Here is a 14,789-nt window from a genome sequence, read left to right as displayed (position 1 = left end):
TCAGCTCTTTGGCCTCTTGACTCTTTTGATAATTAGCACCATTTCTCTCATCCTCACAGGCTTAACATTGGTGATAATCATTATGGGTCTTATTCTCTTCAGCCCATTGATTATTTTGTTAAGCCCGATTTGGGTTCCGGTTTTCGCCATTTCGTTTGTGTTTACGGTGATGTTTTTGTCAACTTGCGGGTTTGGTATTGTTGTTGTGGCTATGTTGTCTTGGATGTTCCGTTACATCGGGGGATTACACCGGCGTCATGGCTTGCAGAGTAAGTTGATTGATGCTGTTCATTGAGCATGATTAAGGAACACAAGTTCAGTTTTTTTTTTTTTTTTTGTTTCAAAGGCTTGAGTGATGAAATTCAAATATTTAAATGCCAAGAGGTGGGAAAATTGGGGTTGTCACAATATAAAAAATGTTCATTTTTTTCTTTCTTTCAATAATTTATCAAATGTTCATGTCGTGTATGTTGTCTATAGTCTCTCTTACAAGTTTGGTTTTAATCTTCTATATATGGATAGGTTAGATTGTATAGATTGAGTTTATGGTTAATTGATATTTTTTAAAAAAAACATTAGCGTGCATCGGCATCACATCATAACTATGACATCCCAACTATGTTGTCACCCCATAATTATCACCTATCATTTGCAGCACCATAATAAATTTATTAAAAAGAAAGAAAAAAAAGTACAAACTTGGGGACTAGACCAAAACACAAGGAAACAATAATATAGGGAACCTGTCAGTGCCTCATTAAAAACATTTCCTGAAAAATCCCAAGGGATAAAACCAAGGATAAGGGAAAAAGAGTGCAGTGGATTTAATGAAATCTAAAAGCGGAAGACCTATTAAATTATTAATATAATCTCCTTGAACACTAGGCGGAACACTATCCCACCAGAAAAAACCATTAACATTGATGCCTAAAGCAGCCATTCTATCTGCACAATAGTTTCCTTCATGATAAATGTGAGTGACTCTATAATGCATGGTTTTAGTCAACTCCAAGCAATTGAACCATCTATTACGGAGCTTCCAAGGAACAATGAGGGAGGACTTAAAAGCTAAATTAACCAAATGTGAATCAGATTCAAGCCAAAGATTGTTCCACCCTTTTGAATGAGCGATCTCGATAGCATTCATAACACCTATAAGTTCAGCATGACGGGCGTAAGAGTTTCCAATATTAATAGAAAAACCTCCAAGAAAAGTAGCATTGTAATCTCTAAAAAGACCCCCCACAAGAAGCAAGACCGGGGCTACCCAGCGCTGAACCATCTGTGTTGCATTTAACCCAATTATAAAGCGGAGGATGCCACCATACTTCTTTAATGACAGGTGCTTTGGGATGATGGACACTGACATTAAAAGCTTTCAAAATGACAAATTCCTGCATAGAAATGAAAGAAGTTGTTTTAGATAAATTGCCAGATAAAGAAACATTGGAGATAATTGTGTTGACTGCTGATCTCCAATAGATAGATTTTCCCTCAAACCTGTGTTGGTTCCTGCACCACCATATAGTATTAAAAATATTAATAACTGCAGCGATAACAACAATTTTACATTGAGAGTTCCAATATTTGTTACAAATATTAAAAATAGAACTAACAATACTCGTGTCAATTTGCAAAGAAATAACAGAGGCAAACCAATGCCAAATATGTTGGAGTAAGCCCTAAAAGCCAATCTATTTGATAATATTTGCTTTTGTATTGTGACTTGATTTATATATATAATAAGGCATTTCTTTATGGAGAATGTTAACTTGTGCCCTTAAGGGCACATGTTAAGAAGACAAATGTGGAAAAAATTTATTGAACTTGTGGTGTATTCAATTCTCTAAACATAAATTTTTTCTATCATTAAATGCTTTATTTCTATTTTTAGGTCTTAACATGTGCCCTTAGGGCACAAGTTAACATAACCCTTTCTTTATTATGTTTGTTTTGCAAAATAGTAAAGTCCCTAGAATAGTTAGTTCGTTAAATGGAACGTTAAGTATGACTTAATCGTGAGAGCCCATTAAACATGAGAACACTATTCTTAAAATATCCATAGTCGAGCTTTATTGTGAATTGGGATAACATTAAAGCATAGAGACTATTATGTTGGTAGACTGATGATCGCGTCTCACGGATCATAGATAAAGAGTTATCAAGTCTTCACATAGATATAAATGTTAAGGGTAACATTTATATCGGATTGACCCACCATGAGAATACTACATAGTATGTTATGAAATGTCATAAGATATTCTCATTGTGATAAATGGTGTATTCCACCCTCCGACCTGAAACCACTATGTACCATAGATGTAGGAGTGTAATGCTTTATTGCCATTCAAACGTTATCCGTAACAGGATGACTATAAAGTTGGTTGATGGGTATTCCACGAATCATGCTAAGGGACATGAGTGACCTAGATGGAATTTACCCCTCCTACATAACAGGAGATATGTCTATGGGCCCAATATTGAACTTAACAAGGGTGACGTACTATGCCTTGTGTTCAATATAGACATAAGGGTAAAAGGGTAATTATACACAAGATATTTATCACGGAAAGGTTTGTCAGATCACGTGACATTCTTGTGACTTGGGTAGCAGTGATGTGTTGCTAGATACCGCTCACTGTTTATAATATTAAGATTAATATTATTGCCAGCGTCATAAAAACCTACAGGGTCACACACATAAGGACAGTTAAGACGGGAGAAATAAGTAAGACTTATTAGAAAGGGTGCGATTAGTAAAAGGCGGTTATTGGGCTTATGAAGACCAAAACCGTGTGACCCAATTGACCACACAAGAAACTCTATAAATAGAAGCTTGTGTAGTTCAATTGTCACACTACTCTTTCACAACCGAATTTCAAAGAATAACCCTATTTCTTTGAAACCCTAAACCGCACTCCCAAAAGCCTTCATCTTATAGCAGCTAGCACTGAAGATTGAAGGTAGCTGTTCGTGTGTACCGGCTAGAGGTGCTGCCGTCGTGTGGTGCTTGTGATCGTTAACCAAAGCAAAGAGTTTGCTGTTTCTGTTTCGCCAAGGTAACAATTCTATCACTGATTCATTCCAAGTTCGTAATGATCTAAGGAAAGGAAATCCGAAAATTTTAAATTCCGCTGCCTTCTATAAGTACGATTTCCCTTCAGTGGTATCAGAGCCAATTACGAAACCTTGAATCGGATTGTTTTGTTTACTGCTTTCTGTTTAAATTGTTTAAACATGTTGTAAAGTTTTGTTTAAATCGTTTAAACATGGTTATGTTAAATCGCAATACTGATTAAATTGTTTAATCGCGTTTCTGTTTAAATCGTTTAAACATGTTTCTATTTAAATCACGATTCTGTTTGAATCGTTTAAACATGTTTCTGTTTAAACAATTCGATTCCTATAAACATTCTGAAAGAGTTTCCGGTTGAACAATTCGTTTTAAATTTGTTTAAAACTGTTAAATTCGTTTAACATTGTTTCTGTTTAAACAATATGTTTTAAATTTGTTTAAACATATTGGAATCAATTAAATAATAAAGTAAATTAAAATTGGCATCGTGTTTGGTTTGTTAATGATGATCCGATTTTGTTGAGCTTCGGAACCGTATCTGGTGAAGCATCACGAATGGGTGATTATCTGTACAAATAGTAACATGATTAATGGGTCCTATATATATACGATATATATAATTCTAATATGATAATATTAAATGTTGCTATAGTAGTAACATGATCAATCGGTCATGTATATATATATATGATATATATAATTGTGATGTGATTATATCAAATGTTGATATGATGAACAATCATCTAATTAAATAGTCATGTGCTTGGTATATGTTGTGATGGTTAGTGTTTGATACTTCGGAACCGTATCTGGTGAAGCGTCCACTAAATCACCATAACGATTACACAATCACCGTACTATTGAGAGGATGAACGCTCAGTCACATTAGGGCTCATTATGGTGCAAGTGTTGTGCCGTTATGAGGTACAGATTAGGGTTTGCAAGATTTCCTTTTAAATTTAAAAGATTATGATTTGAAATAGTTTCAATATCAGATATGATCTTTTGAATTTATATAAAAGATTTGCATAATTTTAGCTTTATTTGTTTTGGAAATAATAAAGCCAAAATATGGACCAGATTTATTTTAAATTTAAAAGATTATGATTTGAAATAGTTTCAATATCAGATATGATCTTTTGAATTTATATAAAAGATTTGCATAATTTTAGCTTTATTTGTTTTGGAAATAATAAAGCCAAAATATGGACCAGATTTATTTTAAATTTAAAAGATTATGATTTGAAATAGTTTCAATATCAGATATGATCTTTTGAATTTATATAAAAGATTTGCATAATTTTAGCTTTATTTGTTTTGGAAATAATAAAGCCAAGAATATGGACAAGATTTCCTTTTAAATTAAAAGATCGAGATTATCTTTAAAATTGTTTTAAAAGATATTATTTTAGCAAATATTTGATTTGCTAACCTTTTAATTTACTTGAAATCTAATAATGCCAAGTTTTAATTTTATTTATTTAATTAAGAAATGCTAATAATAATAATAATGAAGTATGTTTGTTGTTATTGTTATTGTTTTGGTGAATGATTATGGCCTTAATCTTTTATTTTAATTTTTTGAATTTTAAAATACGGTCTGCGCGTCGTGCCTCTCTCTTCTATTCTATATGTACATTCTCTTCTCATCCAATCCCTCGTATGTAAAACGAGTTTTCTTATTTATGTAATGTAATTAGAATGACAAGGAGACAATAGGACAGGTGACGTTAAAGCAACCATGGAAGTCAAGCTTGGAGAAGCATGGTCGTTCCTAGGGTTAGTTTAAGATTTTCTCATTGCTTTGAGAGAATCATTGCGTTAAGGGCCATAATCATGTCACTTTTATTTTGTATAATTGTTATGCATGCTTGAATGATTGGAGTGCGAATATATGTGATATATAAGACGTGGTGAGGTGAGATCAAACTAATTAAAAATCCTTCAACTGATATATTAAGTTCAATGCTTTCCAAAGAATAGCGCCTTTCAAGATCAATATCGTTTAATGTAGGTTTTGCCAACGCAAAGTGCATTGTCAATATTGATAAGTTGCGGTGAGGTAACTTGTTTATCCGATCGCTATTTAATGGGTTTAACTTAACTAAAGAAAATATAATGTGATTATATGACTTTAGAAGCAAGTGTTGGGTTATTCCATATGATGGATTAGAATAAGTGTTATTCACCCAACGGAAAGGATATGAGAGTTGTATGAGATACAATTGGAAATAGTTTCCTACCTAAATAACTACGTTTTGTGTAATCAGCCCAACGCTGACTTAAAACAAAGTGAAATATGGATCTCATTCTCACTAGAAAATCTTCCAACGGGATTTTCCGGATCAAATGTCGAGGGTCATTTGTTTTGAGTAAAATAGTGGGAAATCATATTTAATTAAAGACCTAGTTAAATATGACTTAATCTAACACAATATTTTATATATCTCTATAATTAGAATTTTGGAAAACAATACAAATTATGTTGTCCTTATGAAGGACATGAATTTCAGAAAAGAGTTTCTGAATTGGTACACAATTGAGAATTGTTCTCATATGCGAGAGAAACTATAAGTTCTTGAACTATACTCTATAGCAACCTACTATAACTAGATTCGTGAAGGATGCTTATTAGAAGTATCAAATCAAACGTCTAGATATAGAATATTTCATACTTGTAATTTTAAAGAAAATGATGTGATCATAAAGTATGAAAAAAAATAATAGACTTCTCAAAAGGACCAAAGAGTTGGTCATCGGTTCTATCAACAATTTTAATGGATAGATATAGTCAAAATTATTTAAATAGGAATTTTCTATATCTATCGAAACTTGTTGAAATTAATGAGAAGCAATTTGTCATGGCAAATAATTGAGCTATAATATAAATAAGATTTATATTATGTTCGTATATATAACAAATCATGGTTACTAAGGGAGAATTGTTATTTCAATATGGTTAAGCCATTGATTGAAATAAGAATACTGCTAATAGTTCTCGAAAGAGTCAAAATAAAAGAATGAAGTGAGACTTCAATGTTGTGCATCTAGTTATAGAAAATCAAAGTTTCTATTTCTACATCAAAGGTATATGATACAAGATGTTGAATCTCATAGAGATCCTTGAAGAATTAGAACATTGAATTTGAGTTAAGTCAACATGTGTCTAGAATGAAACAAATTGTTTCGTTGACAATGAGAGCTTATGCTGTGACTTAAATTTGAGCCTGAAATGGAACAAAATAATTGTTATTAGTTCCATCTAGTAATAGAAGTATCAACTCTAAATCTTGAATTGATAAGAGATGGATGGTAGCCTTAATTGATAAGACAATAGTTTGTCACATCGTTTAAAGAAAAATCTTCTATACTAGTGCTTCAAATCAAGTAATGGACTTAAGTTTCTTGATCTTGATAAAATTATCTATAACATTTGTAATAAGGACCAAATAGGATTTGGACCTTGTATATGTATCAATTGCGTTGTTTAGCACAAATATTTCAACGTATCAGTTACTTATCGAAAGTGTAACGATACATGATCTATTTAAACTATATACATAGAAGATGTATATTAACCACTAAACATTTTGATATATTTTATTTATTTACTTCATCTACATTACTGATAAAATCAGTAAATGTAGATATATGTGTGGGACACAAATAAGACATCTTTGAATTTGTCAAAGAGTTCAACAATGGAGTAAAAGAAAATAACTTGACAAAAGTATTAAAATCATATGAATAAGTCATAATGGTAAATACTTAATTGATGAGTATAATGACTATTTTATCGCGTCATGTGTGACATGATTTGATTTAAGATAGTTTAATTATATGTCATTGACTCTTTCTACAAATTTCTCTACTTATAGTTATTCTTCACCCACAACTAGTTTCGCCCCTTTTAAAAGTAATCATAAAGACATCATATTTGATATAAAGGTAGAGTACCTAGTTTGTCTTTATAACAATTTGGATTGAAAATTTATCAAATAAATTTAATTCAAAATTGGATAAATGTGGAAGTATCCTAAGGAAACTAAGGGATACTAGTCCTACATCACTCTTTAGGACAAAAGTTGTTTTATTGCTAGAACTGAAATATTCCTCAAGTGGGAATACGTCTCTAAAAGAGTCAGTGGGAGTGATATAGAACCACAAAATTTATATCTGTTTAAAAGGAAACACAAATCGGTTCTTCAAGGTTGTTGTAGAACCAAAAGTTTGAGTTGCACAAAAGTTAGAAAAGTCGAACATATCACAAGGTTGAGAAGTATGATTTTATCATAACTTAACAAGGTGAATCAAGTTCTCAGAAGTTTAATTATTTGTTCTTATTTGTGAAGTTTTATGAAAACGAATTAATAAAGGACAAATATAAATCTTGTGCACACAAGGAGGTTAGTGGGAGTAATTATCTTAATTTGGTATAATATATGGATGACATATTAATCATCAAAATCCTTTCCTTATACATGTAAGACATGATAAAGAAAGTGACTCTTGATGAAATACTTAGGCGAGTCTTCCTAAAGAGTTAGGAATCACAATCTATAGAGATAGATTGTTGATGCAACTTGTCCTTAACCTAGGTACATATGTTGACAAAGTGTTTGGACACTTAATGTGCATAAATTATTGTGTAACGACCCAATTTTCATATTATTAATTTTAATGCGTTAAAATGTTTTATTGACGTGGCATTTTAAATAAGTTAATAACTTTAGTTAATTATCGAGTACCTTAGTTATTAGGCGAGTAGTGAGAGTTAACTCGAATTGGGCCAAGCCAATGGGCTTGAGGCCCAATGGGCCGAGTAAGCTTGAGTGGGGCGGCCATATGGCCAAGTCCAAGAGGGAACATTTCATTATGTTCTTGTTCTTGAGGTTGGAGAGAGAAGAGAACTCAAGAGGAGCTAGGGCATAGGAAAGTGAGGAGATTCAAGATCATTCATCGAGTTTTCTTCGAATCCAGGTATGAGAGTAGATTCCTTAATCGTGGGTGACTCGAGGAAGGGGAGAATGTCGATTTCTCCTCACCCGAACTTCCTCCACCCCATTTTCGTTTTAGATAGGAATGGATTTTCTTGATGAAATTCGTTCCTAAGGTTCTTGTTGTGTTTAACATGCTTTTAACATGATTAATGAACGGAAATATTTGCTAAAAACGAGTTTTCTAATGGATTAAACTCAAGAACTTAGTGTTCTTGAGAGTTTTGATGAAATGGTGTAAATCCTTACTTTTTCGATGTTAACGATGTAGATCGGGAAAACTAACCGTCCTTTTATGCTTAAACATGTTTGTTACACTTGTATATGAACTTATTTGGGATTTATAACATGAAAAATGGGATTTTTGGGTGATTTGGTGTAGAAATCGCAAGTTTTGAACTGTCCTGACAGGAAGGGTTCGCTCAGCGAACGTGTGGCGAACAGCTCGCCACAGCTCGCTGCAGCTCGCCATGAGCAGGGGACTTCCTGGTGAGGTTCGCCATGTCTCGCTGAGCCTTCGCTCAGCGAATAGTTCGCCGAAGCTCGCCAAAGCTCGCTATGAGCAGGTGACTTGCTGGTGAGGTTCGCCATGTCTCGCTAAGCCTTCGCTTAGCGAAGGCCTCTGTTCCTGCAACTTTTTGTTGATGTTTTACAGTGCTTGTAGGCAATTGTAACTTGGTTTAATGGTATTCTTACATGATTGTTGATGCTTGTTGATGCTATAGCGATTGTTAATCATGTATGATGTTGTAAATGACGAATATTAAGGTTTTGTTAATCTTAATAATGACGTATGTTGGATAGTGTTCCACATAGTAAATGACGAGCTTTATGCTAAATAATTGTTGGTGGATTCATGAAAAACATATACATGCATTCATGAATTTTGTTGTTGTATATTGGATATTCCAATAAAGACGGATATCGGATTATATTTATCCGATAAAGATGAATATTAGAGGTGAGATACTCTAATAAAGACGAAACGGTACCACATGCATTAGATATGTCTAGGGTGACATTGCATGAAGTTGACGCATTAGAATGCATTAGGTTATGTGTACATTTATGTGATAAGTGATATGTGACACATACTTGGCTAATTGTGATAAATGATGATTGATGTTGGATATTCGATTATATGTGTTTATATACTTATAATTGAATGGTAGCTTGTTGATGAATATGCATGAATGTATGATATATGCATGATTATTGAAGAAGTGTTTAAGTACTCTTTTACTTGCACTTACATTTTGATTTTGTGATCTAACTCTCATGCTTTGTGTTATGTGCTGGACCGTTGGGGGTTCAGATTCTCAGGTTGAGGATCCCGATCAGAGTTAGAGGACTGTTCGTGCTCGTGCTTAGTGTAGCACTTTTTGGTGAGGAGTTTAGCCTAGACTACTCCTTTAGATATATTTGTATATCTCTTTTGATGGGTTGTATAGAGTTGCTCTGATTAGGTTTTACCGAGTCGGGTTATTCGTTTGAATTGTATTAAGCCCGTGATGGCATATTGAACTTTGCTAATATTATCTTTTGGGTTGTAAACATAATATCCTTTGTTGATATGGCCTAGAGCCTAGGGATATTGTGTGAACAATTATGACTATTATATGATATTCACTATGTTAATGATTCGCTTTTAATTCCGCTGTGCTAGCATGAAATTAATTATGCCGTGGTTTGTATTATTAACACGTGACGCCTAAATTTTCTTAAGTGTTTTATTTATTTATATTTAATAAATATGCATTAAGGGGTTTGGGTGTTACAATAGTGGTATCAGAGCAAGGTCGGTTCATGTGGAATCAATTAGGATTAGTTGCCCATATATTCAACTTGTGTAGAGATAACACTGTTGATATTACCTTTCTAAGTATGTTCTTGGAATTGATTGGTTGTTCAGGATCATGGCGGCTAGGGCTAACAATCAGATGGCAGATGCGATAGCTACTTTAACCAACATCGTGGCTAGAGATCATCAACCCGGGAGGGAAGATGAGATGAGGTTGGAGCGGTTCATGAAGCATAATCCGAAGCTTTTCACTGGAGGCTATGCTCCGGAGGCTGCTGTCAAGTGGATAGAGGAAGTTGAGATTGTCTTTGAGGCTATGAGGTGTACCGAGGAGAGTAAGTTAACCTTGGGTACGTATGTACTTCGTGAGGAAGCTAACAAGTGGTGGAAGAATGCTAAGCTGAGGATGGGAGTTGGTGGAGTGGTAATCACTTGGGAGATGTTCAAGGGAGAGTTCTTGAGGAAGTACTTTCCGGCGGATATTAGGAACAAGAAAGTGGTGGAGTTCATGGAGCTCAAGCAAGGGAACATGTCTGTGGCGGAGTATTCCGTGAAGTTTGAGGAGCTATGTGCGTTTAGTCCGCACTACAACACCGTGGAAGCTGAGAATGACAAGTGTGTCAAGTTTGAAAGTGGGTTGCGCCCGGACATCAAGCATCTTATCGGATTTTCTCAAATCCGAGACTTTGCAACTTTGGTGGATAAGTGTCGTATCTGTGATGATGATGGAAAGGCCAAGACTAACTACTACAAGGCCATGAGTGACAAAAGAGGAAAAGGTCAAGACCGTGGGAAGCCCTATGGTGACAAAGGAAAGAAAGTTGTTGAGACTAGTGGTGGGAGGAAGAAAGGTAGCGGTCAATGCTATAGGTGTGGAGAAGTGGGCCATAAGTCTTATGAATGCCCAGGGAAAGGAGACAAATGTTTCAATTGTGGAAAGTGGGGACATAGGTCCGATGTTTGTCAAGTGAAGGTGACTTGCTTCAATTGTGGTGAAGAGGGTCACAAGAGTCCTATGTGCAAGAAGCCGAAGAAGACTATGGGAAAGGTGTTTGCTTTGAGTGGAGATGATGCGGATCAGGGGGATAATCTCATTAGAGGTACGTGTTTCATCTATAACACTCCTTTAATTGCGATTATTGATACGGGAGCAACACATTCTTTTATATCCGTTGATTGCATGAAGCGTCTTAGTATACCTGTGTCTGAAATGTCTGGTCGTATGGAAATAGAAACTCCTGCTAATGGTTCTGTAACTACCCGTCTCGTATGTCGTGACTGTCCCGTAACCGTGTTTGGTAGACACTTCGGAATGGACCTAGTGTGTATCCAACTTAGTGGAATAGATGTTATCTTTGGTATGAACTGGTTGATATTTAATCGAGTCCATATCAATTGTTGCGAGAAGACTGTTGTGTTTCCTAAACCGGAAGAGAGTTCGCATTTGATGAGTAAGAAAGAAGTAGTAGAATCGTTGAAGGAACCTGTAGAGGTGTATGCGCTGTTTGCATCCTTGAAGATGGAAGGTGAAGTTAAGATGGAAGAGTTACCGGTTGTTTGTGAATTTCCCGATGTATTTCCGGAAGACGTGTCAGATGTACCGCCGAAAAGAGAAGTAGAGTTTACGATCGATTTGGTACCTGGTACTAGTCCGATATCTATGGCGCCGTATCGAATGTCAGCATCAGAGTTGAATGAGTTGAAGAAACAACTAGAGGAACTACTTGAGAAGAAGTTTATTCGACCTAGTGTATCGCCGTGGGGTGCACCTGTGTTGTTGGTTAAGAAGAAAGAAGGGAGTATGAGATTGTGTATCGACTACCGACAGTTGAACAAAGTGACGATCAAGAATAAGTATCCACTTCCGAGGATAGATGATTTAATGGATCAATTGGTTGGAGCTTGCGTGTTTAGTAAGATTGATTTGAGATCCGGATACCATCAGATTAGAGTGAAAACGGAAGATATACCAAAGACTGCTTTTAGGACGAGGTATGGTCATTATGAATATTCGGTGATGCCTTTTGGTGTGACCAATGCACCTGGTGTTTTTATGGAGTACATGAATAGGATTTTTCATTCATTCTTGGACAAGTTTGTTGTGGTATTCATCGATGATATTTTAGTTTACTCAAAGTCCGAAGAGGAACATAAGGAGCATTTGCGGATTGTTTTACAAGTTTTGAAGGAGAAGAAGTTGTATGCCAAATTGTCGAAGTGTGAATTTTGGTTGAAAGAAGTAAGTTTTCTTGGTCATGTGATTTCAAGTGGAGGAATAGCGGTTGACCCAACGAAAGTTGATGCCGTATTGCAATGGGGAACGCCGGAGTCTGTTTCTGAGATAAGAAGTTTTCTTGGATTGGCTGGTTATTATAGGAGGTTCATTGAGGGATTTTCGAAGTTGGCTTTGCCTTTGACGCAATTGACTCGGAAGGATCAAGCGTTTGTTTGGGATGGGAAGTGCGAGGAAAGTTTTCAAGAGCTTAAGAAGAGGTTGACTACCGCGCCTGTGTTGATTTTGCCGGATGCTAAGGAATCTATCGTCGTGTATTGTGATGCTTCGAAGATGGGACTAGGAGGTGTGCTTATGCAAAAAGGTCAAGTGGTAGCGTATGCGTCGAGACAACTGAAGGTTCATGAGAGGAATTATCCGACACACGATCTTGAGTTAGCCGCAGTTGTGTTTTCATTGAAGGTGTGGAGGCATTACTTGTATGGATCGAAGTTTGAAGTCTTTAGTGATCACAAGAGTTTGAAGTATCTATTCGATCAGAAGGAGTTGAATATGAGACAAAGAAGATGGCTCGAATTTTTGAAGGATTATGACTTTGATTTGAGTTATCACCCCGGAAAAGCTAATGTGGTGGCCGATGCGTTGAGTAGGAAATCATTGCACATGTCATCACTAATGGTGAAAGAGTTAGAGTTGATTGAAGAATTTCGAGACTTGAGTCTAGTGTGTGAAGTGACTCCTAAGAGTGTGAAGTTGGGAATGTTGAAGTTGACGAATCCTTTTCTAGAGAATATCAAAGAATGTCAAAAGACGGATAAGAAGTTAATGGAGAAGTTGGCAATAATAGTTGAGGAAGGAAAAGAAGCTAATTTCAAAGTTGACGAGAATGGAGTCGTGAGATTTCATGGAAGAGTGTGTGTACCCGATGTGCCCGAGATGAAGAAGATGATTTTGGAAGAAGGTCATAGGAGTGGAATGAGTATTCACCCTGGAGTAACCAAGATGTATCAAGATTTGAAGAAGTTATTTTGGTGGCCAGGAATGAAGAGGCAAATTTCTGAGTTTGTTTATGCTTGCCTAGTTTGTCAGAAGTCGAAGATAGAACATCAGAAACCGTCTGGTTTGTTGCAACCTTTGTTTATACCGGAATGGAAATGGGATAGTATTGCGATGGATTTTGTGGGAGGTTTACCTAAGACTACTAAAGGTTCTGAAGTGATTTGGGTGGTAGTAGATCGTTTGACGAAGTGTGCGCATTTTATTGCTATTAAGAAAGGTACCTTGGTGCCTAAGTTGGCCGAGATCTATGTGGAGCAAATTGTGAAGTTACATGGTATTCCGTCGAGTATTGTTTCGGATCGAGATCCGAGGTTTACTTCGAGATTTTGGGAAAGTTTACAAGAGGCTTTAGGGACTAAGTTGAGGTTGAGTTCGGCTTATCATCCTCAAACGGATGGCCAATCGGAAAGGACAATACAATCTTTAGAAGATTTGTTGAGAGCTTGTGTTTTGGAACAAGGAGTAAGTTGGGATTCATGTTTGCCATTGATCGAGTTCACGTACAACAATAGTTTTCATTCGAGTATTGGAATGGCACCTTTTGAGGCTTTGTATGGAAGGAGGTGTAGAACACCGCTTTGTTGGTTTGAATCCGGAGAGAGTATGATTCTTGGTCCGGAGATTGTACAAGAGACTACGGAAAAGATTAGAATGATTAGGGAGAAGATGAAAGCGTCTCAGAGTCGTCAAAAGAGTTATCACGACAAGAGGAGGAAAGACATTGAATTTCAAGAAGGTGATCATGTTTTCTTAAGAGTTACATCGACTACCGGAATAGGACGTGCGTTGAAGTCGAGGAAGTTGACGTCGAAGTTTATTGGTCCTTATCAGATTTTGAAAAGAGTAGGGAAAGTGGCGTATAGGATTGCTTTACCGCCATCATTGGCGAATTTGCACGATGTGTTTCACGTGTCACAATTGAGGAAATATGTAAGAGACCCGTCACATGTGATTGAATCGGATGATGTTCAAGTGAGGGACGACTTAACAGTCGAGACTGTGCCTTTGAGGATCGAAGGTAGAGAAGTGAAGAGGTTGAGAAATAAGGATATCGCCTCGGTGAAGGTGGTATGGGGAGGACCCGCTGGTGAGAATGCGACTTGGGAATTGGAGAGCAAGATGATGAGTTCGTATCCAGAGTTATTTCCAGGTAATTTTCGAGGGCGAAAATTCTTTAAGGAGGGTAGAGTTGTAACGACCCAATTTTCATATTATTAATTTTAATGCGTTAAAATGTTTTATTGACGTGGCATTTTAAATAAGTTAATAACTTTAGTTAATTATCGAGTACCTTAGTTATTAGGCGAGTAGTGAGAGTTAACTCAAATTGGGCCAAGCCAATGGGCTTGAGGCCCAATGGGCCGAGTAAGCTTGAGTGGGGCGGCCATATGGCCAAGTCCAAGAGGGAACATTTCATTATGTTCTTGTTCTTGAGGTTGGAGAGAGAAGAGAACTCAAGTGGAGCTAGGGCATAGGAAAGTGAGGAGATTCAAGATCATTCATCGAGTTTTCTTCGAATCCAGGTATGAGAGTAGATTCCTTAATCGTGGGTGACTCGAGGAAGGGGAGAATGTCGATTTCTCCTCACCCGAACTTCCTCCACCCCATTTTCGTTTTAGATAG

The sequence above is a fragment of the Trifolium pratense genome, linkage group LG3 (assembly GCF_020283565.1).
Source record: "Trifolium pratense cultivar HEN17-A07 linkage group LG3, ARS_RC_1.1, whole genome shotgun sequence".
Taxonomy (NCBI): domain Eukaryota; kingdom Viridiplantae; phylum Streptophyta; class Magnoliopsida; order Fabales; family Fabaceae; genus Trifolium; species Trifolium pratense.
This window is presented reverse-complemented; position numbering follows the sequence as displayed.